Source organism: Anopheles coluzzii, chromosome 2, assembly GCF_943734685.1.
Source record: "Anopheles coluzzii chromosome 2, AcolN3, whole genome shotgun sequence".
Taxonomy (NCBI): domain Eukaryota; kingdom Metazoa; phylum Arthropoda; class Insecta; order Diptera; family Culicidae; genus Anopheles; species Anopheles coluzzii.
The window spans coordinates 34,555,669-34,573,475 of NC_064670.1; the positions used below are offsets into that span (position 1 = coordinate 34,555,669).

Here is a 17,807-nt window from a genome sequence, read left to right on the forward strand (position 1 = left end):
ACCGACGAATGCTACTCGATGCACAGTCAAAGGATTATTTGTTTTGCCTTGCCTTTCAACAGCCACCCCTTCTAGCATGGATTTATGCGCGATCGCCCGTCCCGGATGCGTGAAGAAGTGTGGCAAGAACTTTCAAGCCAGAATGCTACACGCACGCTGCCCCGGCGCGCTAAGCTCCCGCGACGCACTACGGCGGTGTGGAACATCCTTCCCAAAAACCCTTAATTGGGTGCGATAAAGTTAAAGGACATTGCAAACGGCAAAGTCAACTGGGTAGCAAGCCATGCTGCGAACAACAAGAACAACAAAAAAGCACACTCACACGAATCGATTCGATTCGGATGTTCAGCTTTAGCGCGCCCCTGTGGGCCGCCCTAAGAAATTAATTCCCTTTTCGTATGCTAGCGAAGCAAGTGTGAAGCATGGAAGGTTCTTAATTCTTCCGCTCACTTTTGGCACTGTTTTGGGCCGTGTGGCCGCATGTGGTCGGAGGAGCGCAGACATGGGTATCCGCGGCTAAGCCGGGAGCGATTTCCTGTGCAAACCAAACCTGTGCGAGCGTTTTATTGCGACCGTTTGACACAAGCGAACGCTCCTTGGCAATTGATTTATATTCTGCTCGTGTTCGGTGCGTTGTGTGAAGTTATCTGTGACAGACCCTGTTGTTTCCAGCGGCACCGATTTACAATTATTATCGAAAAGGGTGACGACCACAATGGAAAGTTGAGCGCAACTTGCGACACAAAGCGACAAACCCGATTTGCACAAAAAAAACAAGTCAAACATATTTAATTATGAAATTATTGCCATTGTTTCAGCGTCAAACCACTACCTTGCACCGACAGCGTGTACTTGCTTACCGCCAATCGTGCGCGCGCCCCAATCGTTTACTTTCACCAGCACATTCTTGGTCCAAATCTTGACCTGCGAAAGTCATCCCCCATGCATGATGACTTGCCGCCGCACAGTTTGCCGGCTGCTTATCGATCCGGCGAAACGAAGGCCAGCCTCGTGCGCTGGTGGGAGGAATGGCCTCGCAAACAAAAGCACCAGCGGGTACACCGGCGGCGGCGGCGACGAATTGCATGATCACCAGGAGGGCGGCTTTGGGATGGGTAAACGTCCGGGAATGCTGGTACCAGTTCGGCATGAGATGGGGTGGCCCCTGCCCCTGCCGGCTGAGTGGATGAGATTAAGTGAAACAACAACAAAAAGAAGAAGAAGACGAACCGATCACGGATTATTCTCGGTCGCCTTCGATGATCAAGCGGGATGGGCAGGGTTTTGTTAGCGTGGGGCGCGCACACACAAACGATCGCTTGCTACGGATTACGGTGAAAAGCGCTGTGACAGCGTAACAGCGGGGTTACGCGGGCGAGGCGGGGCAGGTTCGGTACACAGCGTGGACAGCGTGCAGCACAGGAAGCCGAATGCAGCTCACACGGCGGCATCGAACGGTTTGGCCTTTTGGGCAACATTGTTGCGCGCCCGTTTGGACGACAGGCCACGGTCAACGACGAACATGGCGTGTTCTGCATGTTGTATCTTCCCCTCCCGCGCTGTATTGTGCTTTCCTCTGTGTTCTTCGTTTTCCTCACCAAATCCAGAAGTTGCCATCCTCTTCCTCCCACTCCTGCCCTCATCCGTTCGAGCGCGCGCGCGTGTGTGTGTGTATTGATCGATTTTCTTGCATCGCCGTATCGGTCTTCCGCACTGACTGTTTATCGTGGCAGAAATCGTTCTCCCCCGGGTTTGCAAGACAACATTCGTTTTTGACTATTTATGGATTATAATTTATGATCTCTCGCGAAAGTGGTGGCAAAAAAAAAAACGGAACGGTGGAACGGAGCGGTCGAACAGATAAGATGAACGGACCGATAAACGGATCGGAAGATGCTGTTAGCCAGGCGGAGCTCCGGATTGTTGCGCCGGTTAAGAATCGACGCTGAGAGAGGTGACGTGATAATGTAATTAGAAAATAACTCCGGAATTTCTAGTAGGATAAGTGGACTGTTGTGCTATTGGGGCGGTTTATGATCTTCATTAGCTTTTTTGGAGTTGGAAGTTTGACGTTTACGGGGAGAAATTACGTCAACACTTCATACAAACACAAACGTCAAACTATCCAAAGTTTATAACAAGTTCGCAAATACGTAGACAAAAATAAATCATAAAAACAGAATACAAGCGTCTCGTATCATATAATCCAAAATATTACACCCACATCAAATCCAGCAAACCCAAAATGCATTAATCACACGATTATCCGATACAATGGTCGCTAGTCATCCTGCTTAATACACACAGATCGATTGCGCTTCGTCAGTTTTTTAAATTAAAGCGCTCAATAGCATCACTGAGAGGTACGACATTCATCCCGGTTGCCCAAACCGCGGACACACAATGCACCGCATTGTAACCATTTTACACCAAAGTCACCTTTCGGGCCGGAATCGGAATGACTTCATAAGCCACACGGTCGGCTGGAAGCCATACAGCGCAAAAAAACGACCCGTGTATCGGTATGAATCGCGATTCATTAGATTGCATTCAGAGTGCAACTCAGCGCGTAAGCATTGGCCACCATTAACCGAAATGCTTCATTACTTTGGGAGGCGTTGTAAGGAACCTTTTAGCCTAACCGCAACAACAAAAAGAATCTCAAACAACAGCTTCAGCTGGTCGGGAACAAGGAAACGCTTGTTTTCGGCACCGATTCAAACACACCACACACACCGGTCACCTCCCACGCCCGGATTGGGATGGAGGTTGTCTTATTGCTTTCATTGGCTGGTACGTTTTGTTCAGCTCCGTGTTTTTTTTTTCTTCTGTTGCGCTTTAGTCCCGGCCAATCCTGACATCAATCAATCGAGCTGCACATTCGGTTTTGCATCAATCTGTTTCACGCACCTTTCGCTGGCGGGATTTTGGGCAATCGTTCATTTATCTGGGAGGATGACTCTTTGTGTGAAGCGCAAAACCGCACAGGAAGAAAGAAATAACAGTGCTGTGAGGATCGTCCTGCCGAGGATTAACGCAGCCAGTAAAACGACCAATACCACATCCACCATGTGGACGGAATGTGGCTTTTACCTTCGTTTTTTTTTTTCGCTTCTTTCCCGCGCCGCTTAATTTGCCTTCAAAATGGGTGAGAATTCCAACAGTGCAAATTTTGCAGCACTTCTTATTCATTTCATTGCCTCGCTTTTCCCACCAAATCAGTCAACTCATTCTGTGTGCGGGTTTTATTTTGCGCTATTCATTTCCTTACGATCGGTCTCGGGTTCGTTGCTTTCGTCGAAAAATAAATGACCCGTCAAAGTGGGTAGTTGTGGTGGTGCTTGCTTTCGGTGCGCAAACAGAACTGCGCGCGCTGGTACTGGAGGTGAGTCCTGCTCGCCGCCCCGGTCGAATCCATCAGCCATCAAAATCACTTCAATCGCTAAAATTCAGAGCGCAAGCGTGCGTGCATCACACATTGCAAGCACGCACGCGCAAAGCGGAGGGTTGAAGAGGAGGGGAGGAGGGCGGCTTTTAACCTCTCCGTGATGCATTTTTGTGTCAGTGCCTATGTGTGTGTGTTTAAAGGGGTGGACAGGAAAATGCAAATGGCATTCGGTGGGTGAGAACGGCGAACTCATTACTCATAAGTCATTTGCAGCTGCATTCAAACTTTTGGGGGGTTGACCTGCTCACCATTCCGTTTCGGTTTGCGTGTCGATTGATCGAAGTTGTTGACGTGTGTGAGATAAAAAAAAATGAATGCTATACACATGTGCGATTGGTACGGGGATCTGGTGTGGGCCAGCGTTTTTTTTTTGGTATAATCATCTTCACCATCGCTTACTTTTGCTTTGTGATAGCGATCGCGGTGCGAGTTTGCGATCGTTGCCTTTAACTTTCTTGGTGGCTTAAAATGTTGCATTGCTCATGCGATTTGAACGCCAGCAATTTGAGAAAGAGATTACTCATACGGGCGGAGGAAAGATCCGTTGGACAGCAGGCCATGGGGTCCGTTCGTCTCTTTGCAAATTTAAAAAAACAATGATTTTATTTAAGGACGTTCACTCCATATTTTCTGAAAATTCGAAGTCTTTTAATCTTAAATTTTACCTCTTATCTGAACGCAACCAAACATAAATCATAACGGAAGTGAGTAGAAGCCCATGCACTCAGCGAGCGCGCGCGTGCTTAATTGCCACTCATCACGGTTATCAAACCAATGCATATGCCGATGACAGCTTATTGCGATACAAGCATTTTTGCCTCATCTTTCTGTGTCCTTTCCGTCGTTCGAAATCCTCGTCTCAGCGCGGGCAGATAACACAACGCATTAAACTTGTTTTGAGAGCAGTTTTTTTTTGTTCTTCGTCTGTGCGAACATCGGCGCATCGTGGTAGGGAAGGATTGTTTTTTTTTTTGCTGCTTTTGTTGCCGTTGCCACTATTGACAACCAAAAACGTATGTTTTTCACCATTATTTTATGCAGTTGCATGCAATTTTTGTTCAAAACAGGAGGGGGGTAGGTTGCGATGTACCCATGCAGCTGTGGGAACAAACAAGTTTTCTTTTGTAGCAATGTTCCCTTAGCGGTGGTATGTATTTTTTTTGGAAATTGTTGCTGCTCTACTTCGCATAAGTAAATTTAAAAAATGGGAACAAAGAGGAAAATTAAAAACATTTGCATAAAAGAAGAAAAAAAACACACACACATTTATGCTTAATGGTTTGCAAATAGTCAATGATATAGTTCTTTGTGTCCATCTACACATTCAGACTTAAAAACGAATTGTAAAGAAGATGCAATCCCAAAGAACCAAACGGGACAAGGTTTCTTATCAGTTGCACGTACTTTTATGCATTTTTTTTTCTTCTCATGGTACGCATTCCAGCATATATAAGAAGCTCACGCAACAACCTTCACTTGTCCCGAAACTCCCCTCGAGGTTAGAAGGTGTTGGCCGGTGCAATCGAAACGAAACAAGCGAATGCAATAAAAAGATGCTTCTGTTTATAAGGAAAAGTGAACAAAACAGCAATATACACCCCATTGCAACGTAGCACACGTCAACCACATTCGAACGGCAACGGCATACGGCTAGCGGTACAAAAGGCGTGAGGCGTTGTGTAAAGTGTAACAGTTTAAAGAAGCAGCAGCACAACAAAAGGGGATGCACTTTTGCACCGACGCCCGTATACCGTATACGCCGTTAGATTGTTTCTCGTTGCTGATGGAGGTGTGCGGGATGGAGCTAAATGCGGAACGAGAGGCGAAAAAGGAAAGCAAACATTTATATGTACGGACCCCGATCAATAATTAACAGTTATTGGGTGAGGTAATTTTAAGCAGCCTGCTAATGGGTTGTTGCAGGTTGTTTTTCCTTTCCTTTTGTTTTGCGCGCGTCGAGAAGAAGGAACTGGGCTGCGTTCGTGTTTTTTTTTCGTGGTACATACATGTGGCTTATGTTACCCAAAAAGTGGAACATATCAATCGAAAGCAATTATTTCTTCTCCCCGCTAGGTGTCTTTTATGCTTACTGCAAGTGATCGTGCTCGAGCGTAAAATTTGTAGCCAATTTTATATGGACCAATATCATCTAGCGGAGCTATTTGGGGGGTAAGATGTGTTGCAAAAGATATACACAGTGAACTTTGTGCCAACCTTCCCCCTATTTGCATGCGATCGTAACGTAAGTCAGTAAGTCAGCGCGCCTTCTGCATGACATCGGAAACCGTGGCGGCTTATTGCCCTGCCACAGCCGCTGCTTATGTTGCTGAAGTTGATCGTGAACATTGTATCACTCGACAACGAACAATTGAAATGTTGGCTGGCGCTTTTAATGGTGAAGGAAATGAAAGTGGTCGGAAAAAAGTAAAAGTGAAACACTGAGCCCTTCAAACGATACGCTGATTTGGGCCCGTTGGGTGGGAAACAACTGGAAGAAGTGGAATACAAAACTCTTTGTTGGGACCCAATTTTGCCAGTTAGGCAATGGTGCACTAAGAAATAATTGAATTTGATTTGATTTAAACATTTTAGTTCTTTTTCCTTTATAATATAAGCAATCTTTGATTCACCACTAAGCACAACCAGCATTCTACATCTATTGATTTGAATAGTTAAATCTTCAGTATTTATGAAAGCCACAAACGAGATTGCCTCACATACTTGCTTACGAAACTGTATCGAGGCACTCGTTTCTAATTAAACTATTTACATTCAGGACCACCTCGCCCCCATCCACACCCGCAGGCCATCCTTTGTCAACAATCGTGACAATAGAAAACATAGAAAATAACTTACCAATCCCCGCATCAGATTTCCTTCCCTCATCCGAACCCAGGCCAAACCCAGCTGCATTCTGCCTGCAGCAGAAAGGGGAAATAATATGCAATTAAGCTTGATTTTGGGTCACGAAAAAGAATAATGAAACTTGGGCGAAAACTATCGAAGAAATAGGTACAGTACCGAACGGCACTTTTGCCGTTCAATAAGCAGCAGCAGCAGCAGCAAGCCAAAGAGTACGGCATGGAAGCCCTAATGTTGCCCCAGTGTTTGCAAAGTTTCAAATTTTCTAACCCTTTCGGCTACATTTTCCCCTCTCTCTCTCTGCGCTCCATGCGTTCAAAAATCCACAGCTAATCACGAACCGACTGCACCGTGGCTGGGCTTGGAGCTTTATTCCAGCGTTAAAGTAAATACCTTGCATCACCACACATTTACCATGGCGGGGTCCCCCCACCGCGCACCAAAAAAGGGGCTTGGCGTCATGAATTTGTCAGCGTGTCATGTATGGTACGCTGCCTAATGCTAATTAAGAGTGGCTTCGATTTGTGCCGCCGTTCTGGCCCGTCTGTTTCTAGTCGCAGGAAGAATTTCACAAGCAACGGCCACGGTGGACGGAGCTCATGACGATCGACAACAAATTGCTTGAAGGTGCTTGAATATGATTATAATTCGAGCAATGACGAGAGAGAGCGAGTAAAAAACCCCACAACAACAACGCAAAACACGAATCGCTGTCGATGCTGTCGAATCGAATAAGGAATGAAAAATGTGAGAAAAAAGTGCTTAAATTAATATTCATTTTTTGTGCCCTTCTCGTATTGCACCGTTTCACAAAACCGGTGAGCTGTGGCCCCAGAAAAAGCTGATTCGCGTGACCCGGTTACCTGTTCGTTTATGGGTTTTTATCGACTTCAAGCATATTGATAGAAAAAAAACCGATTAAACTGGTGCAAAAAGAAAATGTTCTTCAAATTATGTGATTATTCTCCTAATAAAACATGCGGAAAAATGTCCTCCTAGCCATTGGTTACTTGGGCCGCACTTCAAACTACGACAAAAGAGATTTGTCAATAAAAGCATTCCGGCTGGTCGTGTGCAAAAACTGTTCAAAACTTATGCAACATCCTACGGAGCGCCACCAGCCGCCTAGACAAACGTACACAAAAGATCGCGATCGTGATAGATGGGAGGCAGCCCCATTGCGATCCCTTTCCTTTTGCAGGGTACGCTGCGAGAAACTGATCCTTCGCACCAGGGCTACCAGCCACCGATCCCATGCTGCCCATTGCGGCCTCTCGTTCGTCCCACCAAACCGTGCGGCGATGATCTTTTTCAGCTCGCGCTAAGGTCTCCGGGGCCGCCGGTTCAAGCAATGTTTATTTTGCCTAGTTTAATATTTATGTTGTTTGCTTTACTGTAGCGAACGTTGAGGAATTTAGGAATTTTACCACCACCATCGTTGGCGGGGCGGTTGGTACGAAAAATTGAAAACCTTTCATCCAGCGAATGCTAAAAAGCGATGATCGGGGAACGGTTTTGACGTTCGATAGAAAACACACTACAGCTGGGGCTGTTTTATTCATATCTCTCTTTCTCTCTCCCTTTTTCTCTCTTGCTACAATCACCCATTTAGGGTGGCTCAATGGTACAACAGCCCTCCAATGAAATGGCAATCACTCGACTCGGTTTCCTCTTGCGCCGCAGCAAATAATGATGTTTGCTTTTAATGAAAACGAACACCATCCACCACTGATCGCCCACACACACAAACACTGTTACGTCTCTGGCCCGTCCCGATCTAAAGCCCAGACGATCTAATGTGTCTATTTTCTGCACCCGATACGCCGTCTCTCAAAGCTGCAGCATTATGCTTTGCTCGCAAACTTTCGCTTTTCGCGGGAGTTTCGCGCAGTCCTGCTAGCGCGCGTTACTTATGCAACGAAAAGTTTGTCAGACTTTTAGCCTTTAGCCCTCCCTTCTCAATCGCCACCGAACCGGGATACTACTGCGCGGAGTTCGGCTCGGTAGCTCCTTTGCATTCTCCTCCCTCGGCAGACACACGATCGGCGACACCACGATCGCCTCCCCGCGGTTGCCCGTTGACGGTTGCTTGTCAGGCGAGCTAATTGGACGGCATTTTCGCGTACACACATGCCTTTCAGAGCCTGTCCCCGGGGCGGTTCAATGAAATGATTATCTTAATTCGCTACATCAGCCCCGCCTTAGAGAGGAGAAGGGTAGAGACGCAAGGAGTGTGAACAGGGTGGAGTACATTAGGGCTCTAAATGGGACCCCACAATTTCCGATGTGGCTACGAGTTTTCTATCAATTAAATTAACTCGCGAAATCAGCTGTTGTTGCCACGAAAGGGTGGGGAGCAGCTAATCAGTGGACTCGTTTTTTTTTTTCTCTCGCACTCGTAACACATGTGAGAGGTTTAGCAGCTCGCTATCGGATAGCAAAGAAATGCAATGAAAACCGCATTTGATCACAGCGACTACTTCATAGCAACGAAGCAACATTTTTGCATATAATGTTTATTAAATTAAATTCTTTTTTTAGACTAGATCTATCATTAAAGGTTAACCATTGTGTTCTGAGCCGATTGAAATGTCTTTGAGCATTTCTATATAAATAAAGATCATCCAAAGAAAACAACAAAAAAAAGAAAACACCACCTTACGATAGCACATCAACTGTCCCGAGTTGATTTCCCCCTTCACTTGATGGAAGCTTTCCCAAAGGTCGGCTGCTAAGTTTTCCGACTCGTGTCTTGCTTTCCCTTGTCAAAGCGATCTCAGTCAAGAAGAGAAGTTCGGGGTTGAAATTGTAACAACATCATACTACGGGCCACCCTAATCATCAGATTGTCACAGTGTGTGCGACCGCCCGGCGCACAACCTTTTCCGACCTTTTCCTATTAGCATTAGCTTAGCCCGACCTCGTTTCCCCCACCGTGCTTTTCCTGTTTCCTCCATTTCCTCATCGCTCCGCTAAACCAATTCCCACCTTCCCCCGCACGTGTGGAATAACTTCATCAAATAGACTCGTAACGCTCACTTATCCGGTCAATTTTCGCTTCTTTGACGCGGAGCGTCTTCCGCCATCAGGGTTCGTTTCCCGTCCTGCTTTGGCGCCCTGGCTTTGGCATTTCAAAAGGCCACACACACACACATACACCAGTAACCTCCACACTACCAACTGCGAATGCATTCCGGCCCGCTGGTGCGCGCGCGTTACGATCACAGCGACATTTATGTTGCCGCGTTATGCAAATAAACCGTGGGGAGGCGGCATCCGAGCTCGGGCGCGCCGTGTGCGACTGGCTCGAGTGCCGCTGTACTTGGGAGCGGCGCAACATCAACGAGACGCTTCCTTTGCAAACACCATCAACCGGTCCCTTCCGGTTTCCGGTTTGCAAAAAGAAATGGAAGAGCATCGGCAGCAAACAAACAAGAAAAGCTGAAACGAAACGTAAAACGATCCCAACACCATCGGGCGCCTTTCTTCAACTTTCGCCCCTCCCAACCTTCCACAGTTTCACCTGAAGTAAAAGGTTTCCTGTACCGGGATGGTATGGCTGCAGTCGTGTGTGTGTGTGTGCGGCTCATCTAGGAAACCATAAAAATTTGTTCACCCTTCTGCCACTCGGCAGGTAAAGTGGAAGCGCCGGAAGAGAATGTTGTTAACTTTTATATTTGACCGATTAGGCCCCAAAAGAGTTTACTTTTTTTTTTGCTTTTGCGCTTGACACAAGTCGGGAGCATGAGAGGGTGAGTTCGTTTATTTTTACCTCCTTCTCTGCTCCACGTTACCCCCAACTTTAGCCTTTGGCGCTTGATGACGCCCGTCCAACCGAAATCGAATCAAATGCATCATGTTCGCACCGCATTAAGTGCTAATGTGTGCCGTTCCATTACACAGCGTCCGGTTTGCCCTTGTTTTTGCACGTTGGCCGGGTTAGTTTGTTTTTAATTTCAGCACCCTAAACAGTTTGCTTTTACTTTCATTTTGCTGTTGGTGTGTTTTAGTTGTTTTTTTTTTTCACTCTATCGTCTTCAAAGCGTGTACGTCGGAGATGCGTTTTTTGGAAGGTTGCATAGCGAAACTCCAACTTACCGCACTAAAACCGACCGCCCAAGAAGTGAGCGACTATGACAACCGAAAACACTTTCACCCCAACCAAATCAAATGCCATCAGAAAGGGGGTAGAGTATGGCCCAGCAGATTTCCGGCCGGTGAAGAATTTTTCATTTTAAATCAACATTAGCAACAAAAAGCCAGGCAAAAAAGTGGGATAACAAAAAAAATCCCTCACCCGACTAAACACACACAATCACCTATCGCAAGGTGTAGCTTGAGATTCCCAACCCAAGTGCATCATCATCATCGCCGTCATCGGCCGGCATGGGGCCGCTGTGAGCAAATAAAGTGTGGATAGCGATAGCGCGTGAGCCTTTCTATTTTGCCACCCGTAAGCACCGCGCATCGAGGGGTGTGGCCCGGTTTGGAAAGTAAAATAAAGCATCTAAAATCACCTGTTAGGATAAGTTTTTATGTGCGCTTTTGGCCACTTATGTCAACGCTGGGTTCGGGAGCCGTTTTACCGCCATCCCTAAGCAAGGGTTTTAGTTCCCGCTCCGGCTCAAAGTCTGGTGAAGTGATTTCTAGTATCTGATCGCGGCGCCTGATAGTAATGAGTGGATTTATGTAAGTAAATTATGTAAAGAATCGAAAAGGGATGGTGATGAATGGTTTGATTGGTGAAAAAAGGGAGAGTGCAACTGAAAGGTATATTTTAAAATAGTAAGTGCCTTTCTAATCATAGTAAAAGAATTATTTTTATCCTTGTTTTTAGCAGTTTGTTTGGGCTATTTTAATAACAGGGCAAAGCTACATGAGCTGTTGTGGGATACAGTGGTTTTAAGCAGTCTTTTTTCTTGTTGCAATATCATTTATTCTGATACATTATTATCATTATTACCTTTCGATAGGAGAATGCTGGCAACGCTTTGGATAATCGACCACAACATGCACCAGATAGCCTGCGGTTATTATAAAAAAAAAGATTTCAAACATTTCTACACATTCAACCAGTTCAAATGTTAAACTTCACATGAGTTAAGCATTTAGTACGCCGTTTTTGTAACACAAAATGATTGAGATGAAAATCAGATATGATTTGGAGATTTTTTAAGATTAACTCTCTAACGTGTAAGATCAATCGTCGTGTGCCTTTAGTCGTTACTCTGCCCAGTTTCTTTGTAACACAAGCGCAATCGTGTTCCCAGTACAGTTACAGCGTTTGTGAGCAATATTAATGTCATTTAAATCCCTGTGCATCTTGATCACTATCAGCGCGCTACAACCACGATATGTCGCTTTAATTACAACGTACGAAGCAATTCCCGCCAAGCCAAGGCCCATTCCCCGGATTCTAGCCTGCAAACCATCTGCGGAATGTTGCCGCCGCGTGCATGTGCTCTGCTCCGCTGCAACGTTGTAAATAACGTTTAAATTAGAGCGTGATAATCGTTAAAACTGAAGCTTTTGCAATGAGAAAATAAACCCCATCGAAGCCCAAAGCCGTCGGCACACCCGCAAGAGTGTGCACACGGTCGTTCCCGGGCCGGCCGATATTAAAAAACTCGCGCCAGCAAGATGAGCACTCGCACACAATCAACACAACACAACATGCATTTCTAGGCATCTTCGTCTCGCTGTGTATGCACACGCATCGTTGGCAATTTTATGAGCTCATAATCCATCCCCCCGTACCCGGTCAATATCCTTCAGTCGCGGGAGAGGGCGGTAGAAAGGTGTTGCTGACGCTTTCGCAGCATTGCGACGGTTCCGTCCCATAGTGCTGATACCAATTCCTACCAGCCCACGCACAGCAACCGCTGCCCCATGCACGCTGCCGGTGTTCGTTGCTGGCCCAAGCAACGCAGCCGTTGCAACGGGTGTCGGAGAGGAAATGAATCGGGACAGGGACAAAAAAAAACACACACACACACAACCAAGCGCAAGCGAATGAAGCTGCCATTGCGAAAGAGATTTATTGTGTTGCCCCGCACAGGGAAGAAGGACGGAAATCCTAGCACTGCAGCAGTGGGCAATGTAGACGCAGAATGCGACCGACCAGATGGTCAGTTATTGAAATGTTTGCCCTACAAACTCACCCCCGTGCCCGCGGTCGGTGGTCAGCGGATGACGAAATTAAAAAGCAAGCCAGTAGTGCATGGGATTTGATAGAGTCAAGCCCACTGCGTATGTAGTGAGCGTAACGAGTTCGGGCTTGAAACAGTTACATTTATTAAAACTTCTGTTTGAGTTGGATGTACGCACAGCAAAGAAAACATGAGGATTAATTAAAAGATGTATTTTAAGCACAGTAAAGTCTCACATCATGGTTCAAAGCGAGTGAAGACATCTCTCACACATGCCTCGCTGGGGGATGAAACACAAAACAAAAAGTGTCATCGATAGGCAAAAACCAGCAAATAACATTCCAATGTCCCTCTGTTTCCCCGGGGCTGAAACAAACCATTTATCATGCGATCGAAACGACCGAATCGATAAACCATTAGTCAGACGGTGCCGCGACCGCGGGGTGGTCCGGGTGTGTAGCAAACCACATCGCCCGCCATGATGCGTAGGCCAGCGCGAATTAAGTAGTAACCAATAGACCTCACACCTTGGTCCAGTGAAGGGGCTGCCACCACCTTTACCCCGCAACAGCAGATCGTTCTGTTCATGCAACACACATACATACACACACTCCCACCCTGTGGCGGATCTGCGCCAAGAGCAGCTTCAGGGTTCGATCCGAAAGCGGTCCGAAAAAGAAAAACCTTCGAAACGCAAATATAAATAAATAAATAAGCTTGAGTTCGAAAATGAAATGTGCCCCTGCGTTCGATCGCCGGATCGTCGTTGGAAACGGGTCAGTCTTGGGATTACACCCACACCAGTAGGAATCTCATCGTGTGTATGTGTGTATATATCCACATGTCTACAGCATCCAGTTCCCAAGACGCGATCGCGTTCAAACACCCAAAGCTCTTTTAATGCTTCATGGGTGGAGTTGGTCGGATTTGTGAGTTTGTTTTCTTCTTCTAAAGCTTAGCGTGTCTCATTTCACTGATTGCTCAATAATGTGTGCAGTCCTCCAGCAGTGTATGACAGTACCGGGACAGATGACACTCATCACCGGCTAGGTGTGCAATTGATAACTAAATAGACGCGACTGATGGAACCTTTTAGCTCGGCTCGGCCACACCCTTGGCTATAGAACCTCTACTCCAACCGTAGAGTAGCGGAACGACCTCCAGCGCGTTTTGCGTGCCACGCTAGCACACTGCACCCAATAATCGGCCCCAGGTTCCAATCGAACGCGAATGATTAACGGCACGGTGATTAGGGAGCAATTTTCCAAATCCTATCGAAGCTCATTGTTGACCAGTTATTACTGTTATTGACGCCCATTAGTCACAGGAAAAACGACCCTACTCCTGTCGACCTCCGCCGTTCGATTTGCTTCTTCGCTTCTTGCCCTTATTCTCCCCCCGCAGGTGCCATCGCAACCTGCAAACACTAGCATGAACATATTGATCGAATAACGACGATAGTCAATCGGGGTAATGAATCGATAGGCCGGCTCATCGAATGGATAGACGCACCATTCGGCAAATGGAAGGACAGGACGGCCCGGGGTCTGTTGACTCCCGGGGACACATTCGCACGGGTGGTATGCGAGCGAGCGTGGTCGAGGGTGGCCAGAATTGACATATGAGAAGAATTTCAATATTTTTCCATGCGCATTAAAGCTCACACAGGCAGCGACTCTCTGTCCCTTTCTGGTGGTTCCCGTAAAATATGACTTCATATCGTAGCTTGCAGACTGTAGCTTAGGGTTCCATGGGTGCGAGATAGCTAGCTCACTCCTGTCACAAGTTAATAATGCGGTTTCAGTGGTGTTGGAAAGGGTGCAACAGCAGCAGCTGTTTTGCTGTGGCTATAAGCCCGCAACCGGCCCACTGGTGGGTCCGGGTTCGTTATGATTAGTTGGTGACTTCATTCGATTCGATCATCGGGAATCGATGAACGGTAGTGACATTCCAATGGGAAAGCTCCACGCCAGCGGCTGAAAGCTAATGCATCGCACGATCGATTGCTAAACTGGGTTTAGAAGAAATTTATTTTAATGAGTGTGTTCATTCGTAATACAGCGACTGATGAGTATTATTAATTCCGGTAAGCGATGGATTTTTAATGCGCATTGGATATGCTGAGCTAAGAGAGATCATATGAATACCTATGTTTACTGATTAGTTTTATTTGATCGATACAAATCTGACTAATTTAATTTGAAATAATTTCGATTTTTGGTGTTGGTTTTTTTCGTCAATGTGCTTATTTCTCACAGGAAATGTTTCACAAAGTTACGAGATTTAAGTAAGCGGAGCATACCGCCCATAAAAAGGCCCATACAGGCGTTCAAAACCAACATGCCACAGTACGCATCCAGGAAACTGGTTAATTTATTCCCACCTTTCCCACCCCTACAAGCCTCAAAACCAAACCAATGGAAAAGAAAAAAAATCCACTAAAAAAGCGGGATGGAATCCGCGTACAATCCACTGACCATCGTGGTGAAATTTGGAAGTCATCGATAGGTTTCGATTAAAAGTGGAAGAATGTTGGTGGACAGCCATCGCGCGCTTCACTGCCCGGACTGTCCGGAGCGACGCACAGCGACGAACCTCAACGTTTGCCACAGCACAAGAAGAGCGGGTGACGAGGGGCGATCGGAATCACACGATACAACTTTAACGAAATAAAACACACTCATACAACAAATCGGATAACGGACTCGGGAAAGAAGTGCCCAAGCGATCGCTGCGGGAAATGCGGCAACACCGGCCGAGGGTAGGGGAGAGCCGGGGACCAAACTAATAAAGCCTAATAAAAAGACACCTTTCGGGAAGATTAGGTTACCCACCCGGGGACCGGTTCCGTGCGCAAACGGCGAAAGCTTCTTGATTTTCTCCCATTCTCCCCTCCCCCCCCCCCCCCCCCCCCCCCCTAGCTGCTCGCACCGTACACGCTCTCTCATCTTCACTGCTCGTTTGATGCGAGGGGCCTAAAGTCTGGAGAGACAAATAGGAAGGTAAAGAGCGAACGTGAGCGATCTTCACCCAAGGGATGCCGTGCTGTCGCGAACGGAAGTGCACTCTCGCGATCAGTTCGCACTCGTCATTCGGGATCGCTAGGCCGCGGCGGACTCCTTGGAAGGAATGGTAGGAAAACGGGAAGCGGCGAAGAAAACTGTTTTGATCGAGTGCCAATCCGGTTCGATCGCACTGATCCGGAGCGGTCGCTCGCGATGCTGGGGGGAGAGGGATCATGGGACATGACACTTACACACGTTTAGCACCGCCCGATCGGGAAGTCCATTTCTCAAGAGCATTCGCGTTCGTTTCGTACCGCCTGCCCCTTCTGGGACGGTTTTCTCCCAAGCGAGCAGCGATTGGTGCGTCGTGTATGGTTGGGCAGCGGCACTTACAACTTGAGGTTACTGAGCTGAAATTTGGAATTTATGTTTGATGGTTCATTTATTAAAGCACAAATCCACGAAAGACAATGCATCACAAAAATGTCGCTTGAACTTTTGAAACTTAAGTAGGATAAATAAATAAAATTATTCTGTATTCAGAATTAAGATATATTTCAGTCTGCCAGTGCCTTTAATAATTTCTACTTAAATTAGAAAGATTTCAGAAATTCAATGCCCGTAACGGTTATGCATTCCTTTACGGCACCTCAAAACTACGAAGTCGTTCAATTAGAAGCAAATGAAATTCAATTGCTTATTAGTATACATATTATCACGTGGGATCGATTTTTCACGTTTCATTAGCCAACACACAACAGGCAATATAAAAAAGCTCCTAAATGATTCCCTCTGCTCACCGTCCCCCTTCAAATGCTGCAAAACTTCGACAACGCAGCGAGAGAAAATGCAAAAGCTGGCCTACTCTGACCTACGAATTCACACATTTGCACCTTGTTCACACCTTTGGCACGATTCGGAACATGTGGCGCTAAAACTCAGTCAATAAACGCTTCATCCAGCCGGGTCGTCGCGAAAGTGTTGGCACGCGATTTTGGAACACGTGTGTGTGTGTGTGATTTCCGCCTGGCTTCGAATGGCTTCTCGAAGTGTACAATATTGCCTTGATAACGATGTCAACTTTTTTGTTCAACGCGAGAAGCGGTCTTATCGATCACGTAATCAAGTACGGCCGACGTTGCACAAATGCACTCTTGTTGGCGTCAATGTAATGCGAAAAAAAACACACGCACACATGCATGATAATATGATAAAAAATGAGAAGGAAAAATCCCGTTTGCTTCCCCGCTTCCGCGACATGCCAAAGCGCGTGCGATAATCGACCGGCTGCCACCAGGTTTGATCTTTTATGTTCGCTGTCGCAATTTTTCCCTCCCTAATTGACACCAAGCTTCAGTGTTAGAATTGGTGGACAGCTGCAAAAAAAAAGTTTGCTCTCAATCAACATGTTGTCGGGGTTGTTGTTTTTTTCTATAAGTTAACCATTAACGATCCGCCGCGCTTTGCATATATTGCCAGTGCTTTTGCTAGCTGCTAGATTGCGCCGCTTCTCTCGTAACCACATCGGTCAAAGGCAGCGCAAGCCTACACAGTACAGCTGGTAACACACCGCACACATGTCGTTGCTGCTCGCGTATCGAGCCAGTAATTTTGCCATTCCTCCCCGAGGGCAGAAAAGCATATGGATGGCAGGCAGGCAAGTCATCAATGCGGCGTCGAGCTGGATCGGTTTCTGTCTCGACCTGAACTGTCGCTCGATGCAACAATGTTGCTGTACCATCGTTGCCGGCGCAAGTGAAGAGAAGATAAGGGAAATCTGGGTACGGGAGGGAGAGAATAAAAAAATGCTCTACCGCCTTCAAACACATCCCGCCTATCCCAGGGCATACATTCGGTCTCTAATTGAAATAATATCGGTTTGCGAACGAAGAAGCAGAGGGACGGCTACGATAGAAGAGCGTATGTTTTACGTGTGCAAAGTAAACAGAGTCAATGTCGCTTTTTTTAAAACTGAAGTACACGTCAAAATACTCCCAAGTGCTTGCTGTCAGCGTTTGTGACGGACAAACATTCTCCCAATGGGAATTGGGATCCAGCACTTGGTGGGATAATTGTGCATTCCATTGGGGTTAACGCTTGGTAAGTGAAACATGGGATTTTTCTGTAATTGTTTTTTTGCTTTATCCGCAACATGATAATCGTTGTACTATGGAAACTTGGGAGTAGCAAATGATGACAAACAAGTAAAATAAAAAAAAAAATTAAATACAGTAACAGCAATACAAATGGCATACTGCGCTTAATTAATAGTAAATGCCCTAAGAGCCAATAGGAATTGCTGGATTACTTATTCGTATAAGATCACAGGTCTAAGGGGCTGGT

The 17,807-nt window shown here is 46.5% G+C and overlaps 1 protein-coding gene across 3 annotated transcripts in view; it reads left to right on the top strand.

Annotated features, from left to right (window-relative positions):
• Positions 1–17,807, top strand: part of LOC120950995 (F-box/LRR-repeat protein 7) — a 71,801-nt gene that overhangs the window by 6,304 nt on the left and 47,690 nt on the right. The gene's annotated exons all lie outside the window — the stretch shown is intronic.